Source organism: Vicugna pacos, chromosome 6, assembly GCF_048564905.1.
Source record: "Vicugna pacos chromosome 6, VicPac4, whole genome shotgun sequence".
In the NCBI taxonomy this organism is placed as follows: domain Eukaryota; kingdom Metazoa; phylum Chordata; class Mammalia; order Artiodactyla; family Camelidae; genus Vicugna; species Vicugna pacos.
In genome coordinates, this window is record NC_132992.1 from 81,507,601 (window position 1) to 81,530,119 (window position 22,519).

Consider the following 22,519-nt stretch of genomic DNA (forward strand, 5'->3'; position numbering starts at 1 on the left):
TGAGCTAGAATAGGCGTGATTCCACTGAGCCAGAAATTTTTAAGAAAGCACTTTCCTAAAACTCAGAAATAATTAATGTTCCTAATGATGACCTGATGCCCTGGAGACAGCCACATGATCTGAAGAAGCTCTCTGACTTCACTTGTGTCCTGTCGAGTTTTACTGATCTCTGTTACAGCCTCCCAGTCCTTGACGAAGCCGTAATTGTTACACAGCACAATCCTACTTCCGTACCAAACAGATAATTTTAATAATCTTTGCAATTCATTCCTGAGCAAGGTTTGTGAAACTTGACTTCCAAAATTTTTCAAGTGAAGAAGCTGTAGATTAACATAGCCAAGTTCAAATCGCTTTCTGGTCCTCTAGCACCTCCTTCAGAAGTAAAGAAATAAGTAAACCTAATGACTTCCCCCCCATCAAAAAATAAATAAATAAAAAATCACTTTCTGGACAATGAAGTCTCCTTTGTGTCAATTAAATCTTCTCTGTGGCAGTATATCATAATTGTGCTGGGTCAACCAGATACCTTGGTTGCATATTACTTTTTATTATGTCTGTGAGAGAGTTTTCAATGAGATTAGTATTCTATTTTATTTTATTTTATTTTATTTTTTTAAAGTTTATTGAGTTACAGTCAGTTTACACCATTGCATCAATTTCTGGTGTACAGCACAATTTTTCAGTCATACATGAATATGCATATATTCATTTTCATATTCTTTTTCACCATGAGCTATTACAAGATCCTGAATATACTTTCCCCTGATATACAGTATAAATTTGCTTATCTATTCTATATATATACCTGTCAGTATCTTATTCTATTAGTAATCAATACTTTTTTGGATTTTAAATGAAAATGTTATAAATCATAAAAACAATGCATATGCATGTATTTTAATCAGTAGGCTGAAAGTAGGTCTCTCTCCCTAGGGTCAGGCATCATCCAGTCCACTGAAGGCCGAATAGAACAAAAAGGTGGAGGAAAGGAAAATTTCCTCTCTCTCTCTCCTTGCCCATACCTCCACCCCAACCCCAAACAGAGTGGGACATCGTCTGCTCGTGCCCTTGGGACGGGACTTACATCACTGGCACTCCTGATGGTCAGGACTTCAGCTCAAGCTGAAACTTACACTGTGATCTTTCCTGGTTCTCCAGCTTGCAGATGGTAGATTGTGGGACTTCTCAGTCCCAACATAATCATATATATTTTTATATATATAATATGTATTTTTCTCTGGAGAACTCTGACTAACGCATCATTGATATTGTTATAAGTAATGTAAATAATAAAAAATAATGCTAACAATTCCTGATGACTTGACCTTGTACTTGGCACTAGCATGTCAAGTCTACAAGGATCATCTCAGTGGAGCGTTACAGAATCCCTTAAAGGTGAGTGGGATTATTATTATTCTTGCTTTTCAGATTCATCATTCAGCATCTATTTACCGAGCACTTACTGTGTCCCGGGCACTGATCTGAGTTTACAGCTGTAGAGACAAGCCTGATGTGGAGCCTTGTAACACGTGAGTAAAGCAAAAGATAAACGAGATGATTCGCACAGTAAAAATTTTCATAAAGACGGTAAATGAGATAACAGAATGAGAGTGGCCATGGGGGCCAGGAAGTAACTGGAGAAAGGTACTTTGAAACACATTATTTGCACAGAAGCTGCAGGATGAAAAGTGCTTACACGTGTGAAGGTTCTGGGACGATGACCGATCAGCTTTGTCCAGTGTTACGGGTGTTTCACTGGATGTGAAATCTCCCATTCCAACCAAAACTTCAGCATTCCATCATGCTTTCCACTCCGCACATTGCTGGGTTTTATATCCCCAAAGGGTTATGCTGCTCTGAGATTTGTATCCACTGGACTGGGCACACACATACCATTCTCAAGCCCCCCTCGCTGGTGATGCCTGAGCACTTACATCTCTGATCTCCAATTGCTCTTTTTATTATAATTACATTTTCTTTCCAGTATCTATGCATTTTAGTTCTAACCCACGCAGGTTACAGCTACTGTGTATTATCAGAACCAGCTGTTTGGCTCTTTTCAACTATTTTGAACAGACTGAGAATGAACAGAAGCATAAAGTTACTTCTGATGAATAAAGAACACACACACACACACACACGATCAGGTTAGCTCTAAAACTAAACAAATCTGGCATAGCATTCATCAGTTTCATAAATAGCAGAAAAACCCACATGCTTTTTGTTGAATATGATGTATTTTTTTCAAGACAGACGCTTTATATTTTCCAGTTTGTGCCAAGGTAAGTTTTATGCCTCTGTAATGCACAACATGTGGATCTTATGACATTATGCATTATTTGCATCCCAATAAAACAGCTCATTAATCAAATAGCCTATTATAACCTCCAGCTGCAGAAACCACAAAACACACCCAAGGAGGAGGGTCATTTTTAACTTAGAATGTGTCCTTATAAAATAACATTTGTCTGATCATATTAAACAGTGGTCAAATGTACAAGAGGTGTATTAGGAAAGAGATGGTAATAAGGATATAGCCAGCCCTGAAACACACACATAGTGAATTTCTTCTCTGACTTTGGGCCACGTGTTTTGCTTTCCTCCAGTTGATCTTGAACGGTGTTTTCTTATGAGGTCAAAACAAGGGCTTTCTGTAGTAACCAGCATTTAACTATAATAATGTACAGCTAAATTACGAGCAGGTCAATCATTGAAGAGCTCATTAGAGAAGTAAATTGGAATTTTACACCCACACCAATGATTGCAGCCCACCAAGCCTAATGAAATATGCAGACTGGACTACAAGCCCTTGCCTACTGGTTCTTTCATATCAGCTCTTGACATGTGTGTCAGCCAGAGTCCTAATGGCAAACAACAGAAGCCAGCTCCAGCTAACTTAAGCAAAGGAGGATTTCTTTGGAAGCATATTGATGGAGACAGAGTGCTGCTGCCAACACGATCAGTGAGCATCTGGGGGACCAGACTTGGGAATGACCTCCAAAGGGACATGAGGCTGGAAGCAAAGACAGCAATGGCACCATAACCGAAACAGCTTGGTCAGGAAGCCTCAGCTGCCACTGCCCCTCACTTGAGTGATCTCTGTTTCTTCTGACTTTGCATCGCTCACTCAAGATGCAAAGTCCCAGAAGAGCGTGGCTCACCAGGCTGAGTTTGGGTATGGGCTTACTTGCAGTGGGAAGAGGATCATCTTCTTGGTTTTTTGGGTAGGAGAAGGGTACCCGGAATCATGCTCCCACTAAGACCTCTGAGAAAATCACCATGATCTAAGAAGGGCAGTGATAATTAAGCTGTGGAGAACACTGAGCACTGTGCTAGGCAATTTTCATCAGATGAGGTCGCCTCCAATTATATTTATATTATATATCTCACTTAATTAAAACCCTACAGCCACCAGGTGGGATTTTCTACTTGCTCCATAGATGAGGACAAGGAAGATTAGGAATATTAAGTGACCTGGACAACTAGACAGCGCTCAGTAAGGCACAAGTCTTGGCCCCGTGACTCCTGGCTCAGTGGTCTCTTTGGTGTTCCAGAGCTGCCAGATTAACTGAATTCAACTTGACCTCTACATGTCAACTTTCTCAGACTTGATTATCGATCTGTAAGTATCCTAAAGATTCAAAATTTCGGATTGATTGAAATATTCTAGCCAAGAGCCTTAGGTTTAGAAAACCAGAGTTTTTGCTGAAGGTATTCTTTTGCCTGTCTTCGTGGCATATGGTTGTCCTTGGGTCATCTTTGAAGTTCAACCATGATCCTGAATGTGAAAAAGTAAGTCACCTAGGCTCATCTCAAGTGTGGACACTCATCCTCATTAGTACTGTCATTCTTCCACTGTCCCCATAGTGGAGTTGAATGGTTATTACACTAAAGGTATTGTAGTAGCTGTCCAGAGGCTGACAAACCACTTGTTTGGGTTTCCAAAACATGGAAAACATATAAGGACAAGATACTGACAGTCATTTATGTCACTTGTATCCATGAAGGCTACCACCCAACCCCACATACATGAGGCTGCCTTATAAGAATTCTAGGCTGAAGAACTGGGCTCTGTTTTATGAAGAGCACAAACCTTGGAGTCAAGCCGATCTGAGTTCGAGTCCCTGCACTGCCTTTCACAAACATCTTCTTGGGTAAATTTTTCGCCTTCTCTGAGACCCAGTTTCATGCTCTATAAATTTAGAGATCATGATATTTACTTGGAAACACTTTAAAAGTTATAAATAAATGCAAAGACCTCAGCTTCATGGCTGGCTTATATAAAAAGATGTTCAATAAATGATTGCTCCTATAATGAATATTGCTTTGACTAATACATGACCAGAAAATCTTTTCATCCCATTTCTCCCAGATGACTGAAGTGTAAGTTTATGAGTTTTCAGCATTATGCTTCTGCAACATAGCATTTTGCCTAATGTAAGAATTTAGCATTTGGTAACATATATACAGTTGTGCATCCACTTTGCTGTTTATATTAGAGTTCTATCAGAAAAATAGAATGAGTAAGATATATAAATATATATTTAAAATAAAGATATATAAAGATATATTTATATATTATATTTAATTATGTATTTTGTATAATAGATATAAATTCAAAGAATTGGTTTCCACAGTGTGGCGACTGGCAAGTTTTAAATTTCTAGAGCAGGCAGCAGGCTGGAAACTCTCAGGAGAATTTGAAGCTGCCATCCAGAGACAGAGTTTCTTCTTCCTCAGCTTTGCTCTTGAAGGCCTTTCAACGGATCGATGAGGCTCCCCCCGATTATTGAAAGTCCACCGACTGTAGACGTTAACCACGTAAAAATGCATCTTTTCACCAACACCTAAATTAATGCTTGATTGAATAACTGGATATCACAGCCTAGCCAGGAGATACATAAAAACGTCACAGTCCACCCATTATCAACATAGGACCTATCCACACCTCCCTAAACCATACTTAACCTCCAAATAAAGACCAAAAAGTAACACTTCTGACTAACAGGATACAACTGTCTTGTATGCAACCAAAAATGCACTAACCTTTTCCCTGGAAGAGGATGCAGAGTGGGTGTTACTTACACCTCTCCTTCATATTCTATGACTTAAATGTCATTACGTAAACATAACCATTATTAATGTGTATTATGTTAGAGGGCAAGGGAATGAGAGGGACAACAAAAATGTTACATATGTGAATATACACACACTTACATACATGGACACAAATGAAAATATTCATAAAAACTTAGGAAGAAATATTAATAAAAATCAGTCCTTGTTTCTACAACTGGCCTCATGGTCACAGCTGCTACTTATAACTACTTTCTTCCACAACCCATTCCATGTTCTCTTTGCCTTCTGCAAAATTTCAGCTGGTTATGGTTTTTGGTTGGTGAGGTAAGCCAAAACTTCATTCCTGGAAGATCTGAGCCATTAGCAGTCTGGCCTGAATTTGTCATTGCAGTTCCCCATTAACTGTAATTGTGGGTCATGGTAGTGCTCAGAGACACCCAGGGGACCTCCTGTATTCCAGACATACTCTTCCTTACCGCCACTGCGTAGTAGCAGCCCAATTTCCCCTTGGTACTCAGGATCCATGAACCCAGCCAGCACAGGACTCCTTTCTTTGCCTGGTGATTCAAGAGCCAAAAGTGGCTTGGTAGCCGTCTTAACTTCCAGTTCAACGACATCACCATTGTGTCTCCTAGTTGGAAACATTCCTCCCTTTGGAACTAAAACCTCTAAAACAGTAGAGAATAAGATCACAGGGACCGAAAGCAAACGTTTTGCTAACAGATCACTGGAGGTAATAGTAAATAGTGTCATTTCCAGTTCTACCCTCTGTTTCCTGGACGTGTGAATACGGGCTGTTGGAAAAACTGCCCCACACATCAGACGCTGATTTGGAGCATGCACAGCCTGCTGGATGGCAGGGTTCCAGCCCTGCAAGGTATGACCGCCTCTCAGACATTGTGACTGAGTCTTCAAAAGGCCATTCTACAGTTTAATGAAGCCACCTGCTTCAGGAAGATGGGGGACGTGGTAAAGCTCACGAATTCCATGGGTCTGGGCCCACTGCCGCCCTTCATTTACTGTGGCATGGTTTTCTTGATCAGAAGCAATGCTGTGTGGAATACTGTTATGGGAGGTAAGGAATTCTCTAAGTCCACAGAAGGAAGTTTGGCAGAAGAGTTGTATGCAAGGAAGATAATCTCTGCCCAGAGTAAATATCTATTCCAATAAGAACAAAGCACTGCCCCTTCCATGATGGAAGTGGTCCAGTGTAATCAACCTGCCACCAAGTGCTGAGCTGATTGCCCTGGGGAATGATGCCATATTGTGGACTCGGTGTAAGTCCTGCTGCTGGCTGACTGGGGACTCAGTAGTGGCCGCAGTCAGTTTGGCCTTGATGAATGGAAGTCCATGTTGTTGTGTGCATCCCTCCATACCCTCTTTGTTTGTGAGCCCACTGGGCAATGATAGAGATGGCTGAGGAAAGAGGATGTCCAGTATCCATAGGACAGGTCACGCTATTTAATCAATTATTAATATCCTTCTCTGCAGAGGTCACTTTTCGATAAACACTCACATAGGACACAAATATCTTCATGTTTTTCACCCATTCAGAGAAACTCATCAACATGTCTCTTCCCCAGATCTCTTTTTCACCAATTTTCCAAAGATTTTCCTTACAAGTCCCTGGCCATCAAACCAAATCATTGGCAGCAACCCATGAATCAGCATGGACTCACACCTCTGGACATTTGTCTTCCTAAGCAAAATGAATAACCACGGAGAGGATTTCCCATCACCACTCTTCTTCAGGGATGTCCCAAAAAGGTCGGTAGTGCTGCAGCTGCCCACGTGTGGGTGGTGCAGAATCATCTGTAACCAGAGCTGCTTTCTCTTCTTCAGTCAGGTGGTTCTAGGGAGCTCCCTGTTAGGCCACAGGTACAGGTTTGGAGAAAGAAGGTACTGTGGCAGGAACGGGGCCATGGGCATTTGTGTCACTTCCTCAGGCAACATCTTATGCCCTCAGGGTCTGATTTTGTAGAGACTACTCCTATTTGATAATGGAACACAGTCCATTTTGACTTGTGTAGGTCAGAAGACAGTTCATATTTTCAGGTCATGTATACAGAGCTTAGGTTAGGAATTCAAAGCTCTGAGTTCATCCTTTTGTTTCCCCAGTTTCTCCAAGGCAGTTGGGAGCAAACTGCCAATCTCATTATACATCTTAGTTTGACTAAAATATCCTAAGGTATCGCATGCATGGTCACCCATAATCTTGCCTTTTACACATGCTTGATTCGGAGTATCCAGTGACGGTATTTTGTGTATCTCTATTGCCACATCATGCCACGAACTCCCAAGTGCCCTCTTTACCACTGGAAGTAGAGTTATTAGTGCCTTAATATCTAACCCACTGAATCAGTTTAGAGAACCAATTCCAGAAAACCTAGGGTCAATTCAGAAACTCATCCTCAAGATTTTGTGCTTCTAGAACCACTCCTGCTACCAAAATCTGTATCAGTCAGGTTTCTAACAGAGAAAGAGAGTCAGTTTAAAGATGATAGATTAGAGAAAGAAGGGAAGGGAGGAAGGGAGGGGGCAGGAAGGAAGGGAGGAAGGAAGGAAGGAAGGAAAGAAAAAGAATAAAGACTGCCAAATCTGAAATCCATATGATAGATCAGCAACTAGAAACTTGGACAAGAGCTAACGCTGCCATCCAGAGGCATAATTTCTTCCTCCTCGGAGAACCCTCAGTTCTACTCTTAATCTTTCAACTGACGGGATGAAGCTCACCCAGGTTATAGAGGATATTCTCCTTTACTTAAAGTCCACTGATTGACTAGCCACATCTACAAAATACATTTAGAGTAACACCTAGATTAGTGTTTAATTGAATAACTACGTGCTGTTGCTTAACCAAGTAGACATACAAAACTAACCACCACACCATCGTCTGCTCAGAAAAACTGGGACATTAGAACTGTGACATTTATAGAAAATGAAGTCCATATGATTGTTCATCATTCCAAGTATTTTCTCTGGCATTGAACTCAGTCCAGGTAATTCTGGAAATAAATCAAAATCCAATAACTGAGATGAAGCCAATGTTGGTATGTCAAACACAATACCAGAGCAGTAAGACCTGCCTCTCAGGATAGCTACACCTTTGGGTATGAGCACTGGTCACTCCGTGGGTGAGAATTAAGGGGCCCTCCTGCCCCGAAGTAGTTCTGTGACATCAAAGCACACCGTTTCCAGGAGTCTCTTTTCAAAACTATTCCTGAGAGTCTTCATATTATGTCATTAGTAAGAATTATGTTAAATAGTAAACAAGACTTTTGGCAAGTGCCCAAGGAAATTAAACGCAAGAAAATGTGGAGTCTTTTTTTTTTTCATCCAAACAGAAAGAGGAGGGAGGTGGCCCTTGGTTGAAGAGTTATTGTAAAGGACCAGAGCAGGACCCTCTAACCATGAGGACAGGTGCAGCGACGCCTTTCCCTTGAGTAAAGCATGGTATAAAGACTCGAGATGGCCTCCCCGACAAACTGACTACTGCTCCTGGTCCCTCAGCTGCTGCAGTACCTGGCCCCTCGCTTAGCCCGCCTCTCTTCCTCACTGCCAGTCCCAGACCCATGAAGACAATGTATTGTCACAACGTTCATTTACAATAGCACACACAAGGCATGACTTCACAGTCAGCAAGTCTTCGCACACGCTCAAACAGCTAACGCTAAAAGAAATGGTGTAGTGGGGTTTTGCACTGAATATTTATTGTGGTAATAACAGAGTCTCCCACCAAAACACACACACACACACACACACACACCACACACACACACACGCTGCACCAGCTTGTTTCAGAATCCAATAAAAGGGAGCAACAAAGAAAAAGAATATGTTTGATTAAAGGCGCTAAGTACAGGCTTTTCCTTAAAAACAAAAGAGGAGAATTAATAAAACAGCCTTATTTGACTAGGCTTTTATTTCTCTGGATCACAAGGCATAATTCTTCAAAATAGGATTTTGGAAGGTGTAGAAAAAAACTTGCAACTTTCCTAAATACTTCTGGGCTCCTAGACTCTCAGGGGTTTATTCGTGACTCCTAACTTTGCAGCTAGGCATCCTGGCCTTGACTATTGTAATGGCAGAATCTGCGTACCGGGAGGGCCGGTGCCCGGAGATGTGCTATGGGAAGTCGCCGGCCAGGGCCTGGCAGACATTCACAATACGCACCCACGGAGGTTCTGGGGCCCCCGATCCCCATGTGTGTGTCCTAGTCCTGTCAGTCCCAGCAGGGCATTTGCAGCACTTTTCATCTTTCTCATTGCCGTGCCTGAATCATCTTTCATTTTCAACCATGTTTTATTTTTATCACATAGGATAGTCTCTTATTTTCCATTTCTTGCTAAGTTACAATGATGTTCCTGTTGTAAAGTCATTTCCACTATCTATTTAGTCACATGATAAGTCCACACATAGTATTTTCATGGGCACTAGGATGTGTCTCATACTCAGGAAACAGCCTTTCCCCAGGCCTGATGCCATAAAAATCACTTCCTTATTTTAAGTAAACTCAACAAGAATTAGAAGCTTAGAAACACCACACAAAGTACCAATCATTCATTGAGTTAAGTGAATTGACTCCTACCACTAGTCATAAGTGCATTTTCTTTGCTAGTCTTCCAGGAATTAAAACTCATTCATACACAAAGTGATATTTTATACATGAATTTTTATTTCTTTGGGAAGTAAAATTATATTACAAAAAAATAGACCAGTTAAAATATCAAATTCACACTTAACCTGCTCTAATGACAGTGGGCAAAATATCTACCTTCCCAAAGAGCCTGCTCTACCCATAAGTACAGATAATTTTTACCTAATAAAGCTATTTTAGAAAAAAAAGTAATATGTGCCCTGGTATGAATGAGGCATTCAATAAATAATGAGTTTCTTCAATTCCACTTGAGTATAATTAAATATAAACCAGTAGATATGTCATAGGAGCTACTGAAATCAGAAAGACCGAGGTCCAAATTCTACTACTTACTGTCCCGCTTTGGGGGAGCTACTCTCCCTGAGCCTCAGTTTCTCCATCTGTAAAATGGTACCCACTTCAAAGTGTTGCATGTGAGGACTAAAGAAGTCATGGGTATTGGATCCTTCGGGAAGTGTCAGACACAGAGTAAGGACTCAATAAACTTCAGTATAACTGAACACATGGAGTAAAGCAGACCAAGTTTCAAATCCTGACCCTATCACTTTCCAGCTATGTTCCCTCAGGCAAATTAACTTCTCTGAGCATCATTTACCTGAAATATTAATTCCTACCTCACCAGTTTTTTTTACAACATTTATATTAAATACTACAAGCAAAGTGCACATTCAGAATATGCATGTATTAAGTGTTAATAAATGAGAGCAATTATTGAAACATTTTAAAGGAGAGATTAGAAGCTACCAGGGGAGGAAAATTGTTTGATCCCTGTATTGCAGACCCACATGGTTAAACTGGAGGGAAATAGGCACAACTGAGAATCCAAAAACAGAGATGATTTGGACAGCTGTCTCAAGAAGCTTTCTCTGATGGATTCCATAGATAAATAAATAGAAAGATAGATAAATAAGTAGATAGATAGATAGATAGATAGATATTCCATTATCTATGTGTGTATATTTCTATGTGTATACACACAGAACATCAGTGCCCTGAACTCTGCAAATTCCCCTATCTAACCCCCCGCCCCCACACCCTGTATGAAACAGTGAGCACTTCAGAAAACCCAACACTGTATGCTTTCTCCCTGGGTGTTTACCTTAGAGCCCGGCACACAATAACTAATCAGTAGTTTTTAAATAAATGTTTCCGCTTCTGTAGGTCTGTATTCCTATCAGAACACAATTCTGTGAACCCTTGCATCTGATACAGAACCCGACACACAGCGGGTCCTCCCCAAGCCTTGAACCATTCCTCCGTTTATTCACATCAATTAATTTAACTGAACTGGTGAAACTGACAGCACAGCATTCTGCGTACCGTTGGACTCCTCGGAAGCATGGGAACCCGGCCACGGTATTGTCTTGTTTGCACACCTATCAGTCAAATGCTAAACTGCTCAGCTGTACAGACAGTAGTAAAGCCGTCGTGTTATCGCTCTCTCCTCCTACTGTTAGAACAAGCATCTCCTAATAGATGGACCTTCTGGCGAGCTGAGGCGTGCTGTGAGCACACCGGATAAGCCAGAGTGATAATAACAGAGCTAGTCTTGCAGAGATTAAGTCCTAGCCACCCGCGAACGGAGGATGCTGGGATGTCACAGGCAGCGATCTCCCACGGAAGCACTCAAAAGGGAAGCGGGAGGAAAGGAAGGGGCTGGGTGAGAATACAGAAGGACCTGTCTCTGTTTTCCTGGTACAGGAAATCGGGGCAGAGTTTGAGGGTTAAGACCTGGGGTGGATGGCGGGCGGGTTAGCTCAAGTGGTAGAGTGCACGGTTGGAACGCATGCAGTCTTGGGTTCAATTCTAAATTTTTTTTTAATTTTTTAATTAAATCTTTAATTTTAATTCTAAAATTAAATTAAACCTAATTACTTCTCCCACCCCCACCCAAAATTAAATAATAATAATAATAATAATAATAATAATAATAATAAAATAATAAACAAAGACCTGGGGTGGACAAAGGTCAGGAACTGTGAAAAGTGCAAGGCTTTTCCGTTCAGAATCATGTGTTTGCAAAAAACAAAACTTGAAATATAAAACTGTACTTTTTGAATCATCTTTGTTTCTTTGACAAGAAATCTCATTTGTGTCATGGTCCAGCCTTCCCTTCCCCTTTTCCCCACTAACAGTTGTATGTAAGTTCTAGGGGGATTTATGCAGGATGGGAGTGTTTGCAAGTTCTAGACATGCTGCCTGGACCTCATTTGTGACCTGCCCATCCTGATGTCAGGACACGTCTCCTGTTCTGAGTCCACAATCTGTCCTCAGTCTACACCTGTCCTCAGTCTACACTGCTCAATGCAACATCAGCCCTTGTTCCTGATTTCAAGACCTCTTTGTGTCCTGCGCTCTCTCTCTCTCTTTCCTTTCCTCTGATCCTCTCGGAGGTGGGAGATCTTGCTGCTCCTACATCACTTGGGGTCAGAAGCCTCTGCGAGGCTGGTACCCTCTGCCTCCGACATCCTACTCTCCAGGGCAGGGGGATGACTGTTGCTGTGTCGTGCTGGGGCTAGAGGGCTGGGTGAGTGAGGCTGTCACAGGACCACCTGCTGGACATCCAGTGCAGCCATCTCTGTTCTGGGACCCAAGGCCCCCCAGATCTCCACCTGAGATTCGGACTCTGGAATACAGGTTTTCCCTCCACTCCCAGATCCTCCAGACCCAACGGAGAGTTGTATAAACCTCTCCCTTCCTGAGCTGTAGAGCTCAGTCCCCAGAGTCCCCCTTTCTCTTCCTTTCCCACTATTATCCCCCTCTACCCAAAACAACTGAACAGAGAAGCTGGTCATCTCTCTTCTGCTGCTGAGTTTCCTCAAGCCTGAGGTCTCTGAGACTCAGAGGCAAAGATCTGGCTACTTTGTCACGTGATGTGTCTTGCCCTCCCTTCCAGAGGCTGCAAGGCTGCTCTGTAGGACAACTGCCTGAGCCTTTGATCATATAGGGAAAGCCAGGGGAGGTCTGCACTCCTGAGGTCAGAACAGAAACCCTCCGCAGCAGCCCTGACTCACCCCCACGAGGGCACACGGCCATCCCAAGCAACCTCCCCCCACCACCGAATCTCCACTCAGCTCAAGCTTCATTTTCTTAGTCCCACAAAACACAGAGCATTCCAGAAAGGATCTAGCTGAAGACTGACTCAAAATCAGAGGCTAATAGAGGATGCAAGGGACTAGGTGTCACTCAGGAGTCCTGACGAGGAGGCTGCGGCCAGACTGAAAGCTACAGATAAGGCACCACGTCCCCACTTGCAGGCTGGGGTGGGGGCCAGAACCCACACTAAGCTGAGGATGGGGCGTGGGGAGGGTGGTCCAGTGGAGGTAGACTCCGAAAGCAAAGAGACTTAGGCAAGAATTTAAGCCAGAGAAATAGAAACAGGATCTGGAGCTCTGAGCCCAAGGTTGGCAAAGATGACCTTCTGACTAGCACGTGGGTGCTGCCTCACTGCATGGGGTCCTTCTATGTTCTGCCCTGGCTTGACATGACCCTCCCGGGATGGGCTGGAAGAGCTGCACGTCTGGGCTCAGCTTGGCGGTCAGACAGCTGTGGTGCAAATCTCAGCTCTGTCCGTGACATAAACAGGTTGTTTAACCCCTTGCTGTATTTCTGTTTCCTCATTTCTAAAATGAGGTGAACTCTTCTCCGAGCTTTATGCTTTTTGAAGTTGTCGCACGCACACACACACGCACGCACACGCACGCACGCACGCACGCACACACCCTATACAAATAAACTCAGTCACGTCTTCAACCAGTGCTTTTCCTTCAGGGACTCAAGAGCTTGACAGATGCCGGGTAAAATCAAAACAACCTCCCCTGGACGTCCCCCATCGGGAGACGAGCAGATGCACTGGCTTCCTGGCTGAAGGGCGTCTTTAACTCTCTTCTCCTTCCTGACATCATCCCCAACCCTTAAGGAAAAGTCAACTCCTTATTTTACTACAAGTGATCCACCTAGAAATTAAGCTCTAAAGCTCTAGTTTTTATTTAGGGAGATTTCCTAATGATCCGGGTGGCTGCAGACTCATGATCAGGTTCGGGTCTGCCCTAATCCTAAATGGTTGATTTCACACGATTCCTAAATAGTCACCATAAATTGTAAACCATAAGGGCCTGTGACCTAAATGCACAGCAGATGCCCAGAAGAGGCTCATGATGGGGCGTGGGGGTGAGGGGATGGCACATGGCGAAGGACTGATCTCAGAATTCAGGATGTCTTTTATTTACTTTCTCTTCATTTTCTCCCTTGTGAAGACCCAACACTAAGAAGCCAGCATCGAACAACAGACAGAGCCTCGGGGAGGGAAAGGAAGCAGCCGCAGAGCTGGGTGTTAAGCTTGGCTCTGCAACCTTGAGCATTTACACCCTTCGTTTGTAAATGGATAGGTTGGGCCGGGTCAACGGTTCCAGCGTCCAAACATCAGAACCACTTGTAGAATAACAACAACGAAAAGCTCCCTAGCCTCTCCACCCACTGCACACTTCACGTGTCGGAATCTCTAGGGCTGGTGCCCAGGGGTCTGTATTTTTCAAAGTTTTGCAGGAGATTCTTAAGATCTGTGTTGTTTGTGAACCACTGGAGTCTATGGATAAAACCTAGCCACTTCAGCTTCAATGATCACCTCCACTGCATTCATGCAGGCAACATCATTATGAGATCTTGTTACAAGTGAGTCATGTCCTTCAGTATTTAAAGCAGCTAACTCGAGCTGGGAGAGTCCGAATGGTCCACCGTATAGGTAACAGCTTCATGTCACATCGAAGGTGTGCTTGGGTGCTTCTCAGAAACTTGGGGGTTTATTTAGGGCCAAAATGTTCTCAAGAGGGATTCTACTGGCATTTTGAGCTGGCTGACTTCACCTTTCAGGAAACTGGGTTGTAAGACATACAGAATACCTGGCTTCAATTCTCTGAGTACTTATAATACCCTCAGATTCACCCTGACTGTCAAACACATTTCTCAAATAAGGAAATTGATGGCCAGCTTGGAGGGGGAGGGGTGTTGAGTAATAATAACTCCTACTTCAAAGGAATATTTGGAAAATTAAGTGATCATATGCGGGTAAGGCACTTATAAGCACAATGCCTGGCACTAAGAAGTGTTCAATAAATGTTTAATATTATTATCATACCAGAAACAATAAATCTTTAATAGAGGAAAAGGGGTCTATGACTGTAAAATAGAAACTACAAACCAATCGCACATCGATCCTTACTCTGTCTTCCAGGCTTGGTACAAAACAAGACATAATTGTCCATTAATACAGGAGTCCTCTTCCCCTCCTCCCAGCCCCCCATCATTACGCTCTGCCACCATTAATCTAATATAAAAATGTGAATATACGGGATGAATGTGTTGCCCAGGTAACCACCTTAGTGATAATGGAAAGAAATGGAATTTTCAGTAAGCTACCTCAGTAGGTATTAATATCATATTTTAAACTAAATTCCCCTGACTGTAACTTAGCCCTCTTCTTATTTCCTTTGCCCTCCTTTACAGTGAGGAAAATTGCCTTCCACCTTGTCCACCACATCAGCACGCATATTTATAGAATTATTTCTCCCCAGAGTCATCTTGACACAAGGCTGAACATGTTCAGTTCTCTTACCTCCTCCTCCTCAAGGGTCTTATTTTTAAAACATTTCATGATTTTTGTTGCTGTCCACTGAGCTTCCCAGGGTATCGCACTGCGAGGGAACTTGCTTCAGATTGCATCACTCATGGAAGAGAATTCCAGGGGGAAGAAATGCCAGGTCAACACTGAATGCTCACGTGGGTTTTCGCACTCTCTGGGGCTTGGCGCTCACTGTCGGATCGCTGGGGATGCTCTTTTACAAGTTGGCCCCAAAGGACCAAGAAGAGAAAATTCAATAAGCAGTAAAACAGTGTAAGAGAGAATCACTGCACATGTGAGCATTAGTCCAGATATTTAATAGATCAATGTAGGATGAAGAAAAATTCAAGAACATCATAGGAGGATTCCATTGTAATGGTGGTAATCTTTTTACCGAGTTGAAAGTGAAACCACCAGTGAAAGATTGGCTCTGAAGTATAAAATCAAAATGAAAACAGCAAGAATCACTTGCTCAGAGCAAAAAGCACTTTTAATAATCAAAATTAAGGGGGTAACACGATGAAGTTAATGGAACTATCTCAGGACCGAGGGCAGAGAGACTATAACCCTGTGTTCAATATCCTAGAATGCATTCACCTTCGCTGTGTGGCCTTGGGTCAAGTATTTAAACTTCCTGAATGTCAGTCATCTTACCTGTAAAAGAAGGCGTAACAGGATTGGCCTGAACCCTACAGGGTTGTTTTAAGGACAAAATGATACAATGGACACATGGCAACACTGGCACATAGTAGGTATCAATGAATGGTTATTGTCATTAATTGTTGTCATAAACATTTTTTAACAATGGGAAAATTTATAGCACAGTAGGAGGTATACAGTAGGTGCGAAGCTAAGGAATCTTCATCTCTTTTGCCTGCACAGGCTTCATTCAACCTCTTTACCTACAAGTGGAAAAACTAATGAGAAACAGTAAATAAAAAGCAAAGTGTTTGAGAGGAGGCAGTCAAGATGCCCCCTCTTACTGCGTTTTGAGTATGTGAGAATGTATATGACTCTCTCCTGTGTCTTCATTTTGTCCCCTTAAAGTTCAATGACCAGGTGCTATCAAAACACATTCAACAGGAGAAGCAGGTCATCTCTTGCTTCCAGTAGAATTCATTTTGAGTTGGGATTTTATAGAGCGAGGTCCAGGGTGAGGTCCCTGCAGGATCTTATTAAAAGATGACCTCATCTTTATCTTGCTTCCACAGACAACTCCTCCAATGCTGTTTTCTGAGGCTCTAGAGTATAATCTATATATTTCCTGACTGCCAAGAAATTTGGCTCTTTTCTTCCCTCAGGTTGCTCACTAACTAAATCGGTTACTCTACAAAGGCAGGCAACACGTCATTTCTTTATTAGGACCTGCTCTCTGATCACTTACCTTAAAAAAAAAAAAAACTGAAAAACGCGTTAGGCATTTACATTGGAAACCACACCGTCTCGTTCCACATCCCATGCTAAACACCGCTGGCGAGGTTACCCAGAAAGTCATGAGAAATGTTAAGACTCGGGGGACACTTTGTAAAGCAGCTGTACTTCAGTTTTTAAAAAAAAAAAATCATAATGAAGAGACTATTGGCTTTTTAAAACTTAAAAAAATTTAAAAAAAGACTCAGGGGAAAAATAGAAATAAAAGTACATGTTTTTATTGAAGTAAGTCAGTTTATAATACTATGTCAATACCTTTTTGTTCAATATCTTTCCTAACCTATAATGAAAAAGAATATGAAAATGAATATATGTGTCTATGTGTAAGACTAAACATTATGCTGTACACCAGAAATTGATACAACATTGTAAACTGACTTACTACAATTTTTAAAAATTAAAATAAAATAAAAAGAAGGTAAGAAAAAATTACCTTTTTAAAGTAAAATTCAACGACTTTCTGTGAAGTGGCCGATGGTTTCCAGAGACGGCCACGCCAGTGCCTTGGATGTACACACGGCTCCACCCATCAGGAGGGGACATCTGTTCCCCGCTCCTCCCACTCCTTGAATTTGGGTGGCCTTGTGATTTGCCTTGACCAACAGAATGCAGTGGAAAGGACACTGTGCCAGATGGGGGTGCTGATGACCCCTAAACAAAGACTACCAGGAATGCACCTGTGGTCAAACAAAAGTGGATGTACTGGCCAGCTGCAGTGAGGGAGAATGCCCACCGTGGGGTGGGGGGCGTGGAATGTCCCGGTAACAGTGTCGGAAAGGACTAGGCTAGCAGTAGGTGATGCTGGAGAGCTCAGGAAGCAGGGCTTTTCTCTGGAGTGGGTGCTGGGGTAATTTATGATTGGGTACCTTAATAATTTTTATCTGGGAACCAGAAAGAATGGAATGAGGCTTATAGTATAATTAGAAAAGCAGCAGCAGCCATTGATACCAGCCACAATGTTCTCGTCTTTGTCTGCACTTGGACATGATTAAGGTCTTTTTTTTTTTGGCTCCGTCTTGGTCACAGAATGACCTTGTCTAATGTCAATCTTCAGTGAAAATGTTTATGCTTAGGAGGAAAGATCCCAGTCTAACAGGGAGCACAGGACAGCCCTTAGCAACACCACAGTTTAGCTAAGGGGGCCCGGCCAGCTCCCAAAGGCCAACATGGTTTCTCTCTTTCAAAGGGACATAAACTCTAAGAAGCCCAACCATGTCCACTTTTTATTTTCACTTTTTTTTTATTGAAGTCTAGTCAATTTACAGCGTGGCAGTTTCCGGTGCACAGCATGATGTTGCAGTCATACATACACATACAGATATTCATTGTCATATTCTTTTTCATTGTAGGTTACTACCAACTACTGAAGGTAGTAGGCTAGATGTGCGGGCAGGAATTCATCCCAAAGGTGAGAAGGTGACCTGGGCAGCCAGTCCCCTGATTATGCCCACATCCCACAGACCGCTCCCGGAGCTCAGGGACGGGTGGGTTGCTGCTGCAGAGCCCAAGCACCCCCTCCCCCATCCCACTGCCTGGGTTACCGAACGGTGCTTCAAGTATCTGTTGAATAAATGATCATATAGCTAAGGTAGTCCAAAACTCAAGCGTGGTCTCCTGCAGCTGTTGTTCTAAACCTTGGCTGCACCTTTGAATCACTGGGGGGCTTTACAAAAAAATGCTGCCCCAGAGATGAATGAGGCTTTGAGATATTTTAGAAATTCTCCCCAGATGGTGATGACGCAGACCCAGTGCTAAGAGCCACTGTGCTAGTTCAGTTGTTCTTACCCTTGGCTGCACCTCAGCACCATCTGGAGGGCTTTCAAGATCTCACTGCTCAGGCCACACCCCCAGGCCAATTAAATCACGTTCGCGGGCCCCCCAGATGCTTCTGACATGGCGTCGCAGTCGAGAAGTCAGGTCCAGAGCAGCACTTCTCGGGTTTCAATTTGCACCGAGTCCCCTGGGTCAAGGAGTCTCGGACAAGCCCGAGATTCTGCATTTCTAAAAAGTTCCCAGGTGACGCTAATGCTACTGGTCTGAGGACCACACAGCAATTTGCAGCACGGGGACCACAGTTTACAATACTATATAACATACGTGAAAGTTGCTGAGAGAGTAGATCTTCAAAGTTCCCACCACACGCACGCACACACACAAACGGTAACTATGCGAAGTGGTATGTGTTAACTAATCTCGTTGTGGTAATCATTTTGCAATATATATGTATATAAAATCATCACCTTGTACATCTTTTTTTTAGTCTTATTTTATTGAGTTATAGTCAGTCTACGATACTGTCATTTTCCAGTGTAGAGCACAATTTTTCAGTCACACGTGAACATACATATACTCATTGTCACATTCTTTTTCACTGTGAGCTACAACAAGATCTTGTATATATTTCCCTCTGCTTACAGTATAATCTTGTTTATCTATTCTATATATATACCTGTCAGTATCTACAAATTTCAAACTCCCAGTCTGTCCTTTCCCACCCTCCCCCCGGCAACCACAAGTTTGTATTCTATGTCTATGAGCCTGTTTCTGTTTTATATTTAAGTTCATTTGTCTTCTTTTTTTTTTTTAGATTCCACATATAAGCGATATCATATGGTATTTTTCTTTCTCTTACTGGCTTACGTCACTTAGAATGATATTCTCCAGGAACATCCATGTTGCTGCAGATGGCGTTATGTTGTCATTTTTATGGCTGAATAGTATTCCATTGTATAAATATACCACAGCTTCTTTATCCAGTCATCTGTTGATGGACATTTAGGCTGTTTCTATGTCTTGGCTATTGTAAATAGTGCTGCTATGAACATTGCGGTGCAGGTGTCTTTCTGAAGTAGGGTTCCTTCTGGATATATGCCCAGGAGCAGGATTCCTGTCTATTCCTAGTCTTTTGAGGAATCTCCATACTATTTTCCACAGTTGCTGCACCAAACTGCATTCCCACTAGCAGTGTAGGAAGGTTCCCTTTTCTCAATGTTATATGGCAATTATATGGCAATAAAGCTGGAAAAAATATCCTTGAATAAGTACTTATAAATAGTAAATGAGTTAACACATGCAAAAGACTTAGAACACTGCCACATTGTAAGCACTAAGCAGGACTGAGTTTTTCACTGAGCATTTGCTGATCTTTCTGGAGCTTCAAAGGGCGACAGCTCTGTAACACGACCGCCTGAATTCAAATGCGGCCTCCACTTCCATGCACTGCGAGGCTTGGACTATGTCCTCTTTCTCTCTGCACCCCAATTTCCTCAAATGCAAATGGAAATAATACTAACACCTGCCTCTCAAGGTTGTTGCAAAGGTAGATTATATTCAAGGCACTGAGAAGAAGGCCAGGTAACAGGTAAACCCGCAACAAAGGCTTGTGCTCACGTTGCTCTCATTGGTGACTTCAGGGGCCCGGCACGGGGGAGACAAAGGTAAACAAGGAACTTCAAGCACAGCCCCTGTCAGAGCTCAGAGAAACTGCGAATGTAAAACCTTTGATTTAATGAGGTTTTACAGTATCCAGTCATCCTTGAAACCAAAGTAGGAAAAAAGGAAACGCTGTCAGTTAACATCTCCTGTTCCTAGAGTCATTCTCTCGGTTTACAGCAGTTATTTCTACTCTTTGCTTTAGGCCTCTCATTTGCTTAAAACTGATGACTTGAAAAGGGAAATTCGTCTGGGCTCCTTCACTGAGCTGACAGTCCACGGACACTGTCATTACAGTGATTTATCTGTATTCTTCCTCTGCTGCTTTTGACAGGCAAAGAAAGGGGTCTGCTTTCTTATGCCTTGACTTTGATAGACACATTCTCCAAAAAAGCAGCTTATGTTTTCTGATCTCATATCCTAAGAGCTGCATTCTCTGGTCCAGCTAAGCCAAAAGCTCCCCAACATGCCCTAGATACAGCATAGACGCCTCCTTATGTAAGTACTTACCAAACGAGTTACCCAGAAAAAGGTGCAGTCTATCACACAGTTCCCCGATAGTCATGATTAACATGCATCGGGCTGTCTCCTAGGTACCAGCACATTTATGATAGAGATTTGGGGGACACAGCCTCCAGTTCTTGGGAACACCTGCTTTTCACAGAGCACATTGTGTAATGACTCTGCCTTGGGTTCAGCAGGGCTGAGAAAATAACCCTCATGAATAGAGACTGATGCCAATAAAAATTATGAGATAGACTTTTTTGTATTATTTGCATTTGTTAGTTCACACACATGCCTTCACCCGTGTCAGGCGGCAGAAAGAATGACTGAAGAAGGGACCGGAAAGAGTAAGCTGGAGTTTGAGATTTATCTGTGTTAGTTCCTTAGGGATGCCCTAATGCATTACCACAAAGTTGGTAGCTTAAAGCAACTGAAATGTATTGTCTCAGACTTCTGGAAGCCGGAAGTCAGAACCTGAAGTGTGGGCGGGGCTGCGCGCCCTCTGACGGCTTCAGGGAAGGATTTGCTCTTTGCCTCGTTCAGCTTCCGGTGAGTCCATGCGTCCCTTGGCTTGTGACTGTATCAGCAATCTCCACCTCCCCCTTGGCATCCTCTCTGCGTGTCTCTTTTGTGTGTCTCTTGTAAAGATACTGTGATAGTCCAGGATGATCCCACTTTGAGATCCTTAATTTACTTACAGCAGCAAAGACCCCTTTTCCAAATAAGGTCACATTCACAGGTTAAAGGAATTCAAAGGTAGATATTTAGGGGCCACCATTCAACCCACTACAATATCCAAAGAACAGAATTATCTGGAATCATAACTAATTAAAAAGTAATTAATTAAAAAGTAATTAAAATATTGGTCATGTCAGGGACCCTAAATGTTACAAAACAGTGGATAGAAAAGAGCCAATGACCACTGGAGAGCAAAAGGCCCATCACCTGGACAAAGGTGTAACTTCAGCCCTAGACTCCTGGATCATTTTCAGATTACAACCAAATCGGACGATTCTGAAAACTGACCCCGCCACTGCGGATCAGAGCAGCTCGGGGGTTACTTCCACCTTGGATTTCACGAGGAGCACATCCACTTACTTACCTGTGCCTTGGGGAGAGAGACCAGGAGAGCTGCTCAGGCACGTCTCAGCATCCCTGGGGTCTCCAGTTCTTCCATTACGATGTACGAACTAGGTTTTTTAAAGCATGCGTGGGCTTCTCCCTTTCCTTCTGTGCCCTGTGTCTTCTTTCTGTTGGTTTTCCACATAAATCGAGAGAGGGAAAAAAATTAGCAATCTTCTAAGAAAGCCATACAACTTTTATTCATCTGGGGCTCCGGAGAAGCCATAGAAGAAAATATATTAGTCTGTTCCAGCAGGAAAAAAATGTGTACGAATTTAAATGATGGGGTTTGAAAAATCAAAAATAAACCTGTCAATAATAAATAGTCCTTTCTTTTCCCGTCTTAGAGATGAAGCAAGAACCTGGGACTTAGAAGGTTAAGTAACGTCCCCAGGGCACAGGGAAGCTGGGAGCCGGGAAACAAACACAGCCCATTCGGTCCTCAAACTTTTCTTTCAGGAACCCATTTGATAACTCTTTTTGAGCTCTTCTTTCAGGCATGTGAAGGTTTTAAGGCTGACTCTGGGGTGTTCAGGAGAAAAGAGAGGAAGTGGAGTGAAGAGACATCCTCTGAGGCATCTGAAACAGAGGGAGGGACCCCCTGGTACCTTTGTACCATGGGGAAGGGGCTGGGCTGAAGAACGCTGAGCAGTTTACAAAAATGGTGTCTTTCCTCG

The 22,519-nt window shown here is 42.7% G+C and overlaps 1 long non-coding RNA gene across 4 annotated transcripts in view; it reads right to left on the bottom strand.

Moving 5' to 3' along the window:
- Positions 1-22,519, bottom strand: part of LOC140696988 (uncharacterized) — a 65,439-nt gene that overhangs the window by 23,339 nt on the left and 19,581 nt on the right. For 3 of the 4 annotated variants that reach the window (XR_012073785.1, XR_012073786.1, XR_012073783.1), the window contains exon 3: positions 21,823-21,970. This is a non-coding gene — a long non-coding RNA (uncharacterized lncRNA). Of the gene's footprint in view, positions 1-15,825; positions 16,008-21,822; positions 21,971-22,519 lie in introns of those variants that run through there. The other variant, XR_012073784.1, reaches the window with a different exon arrangement.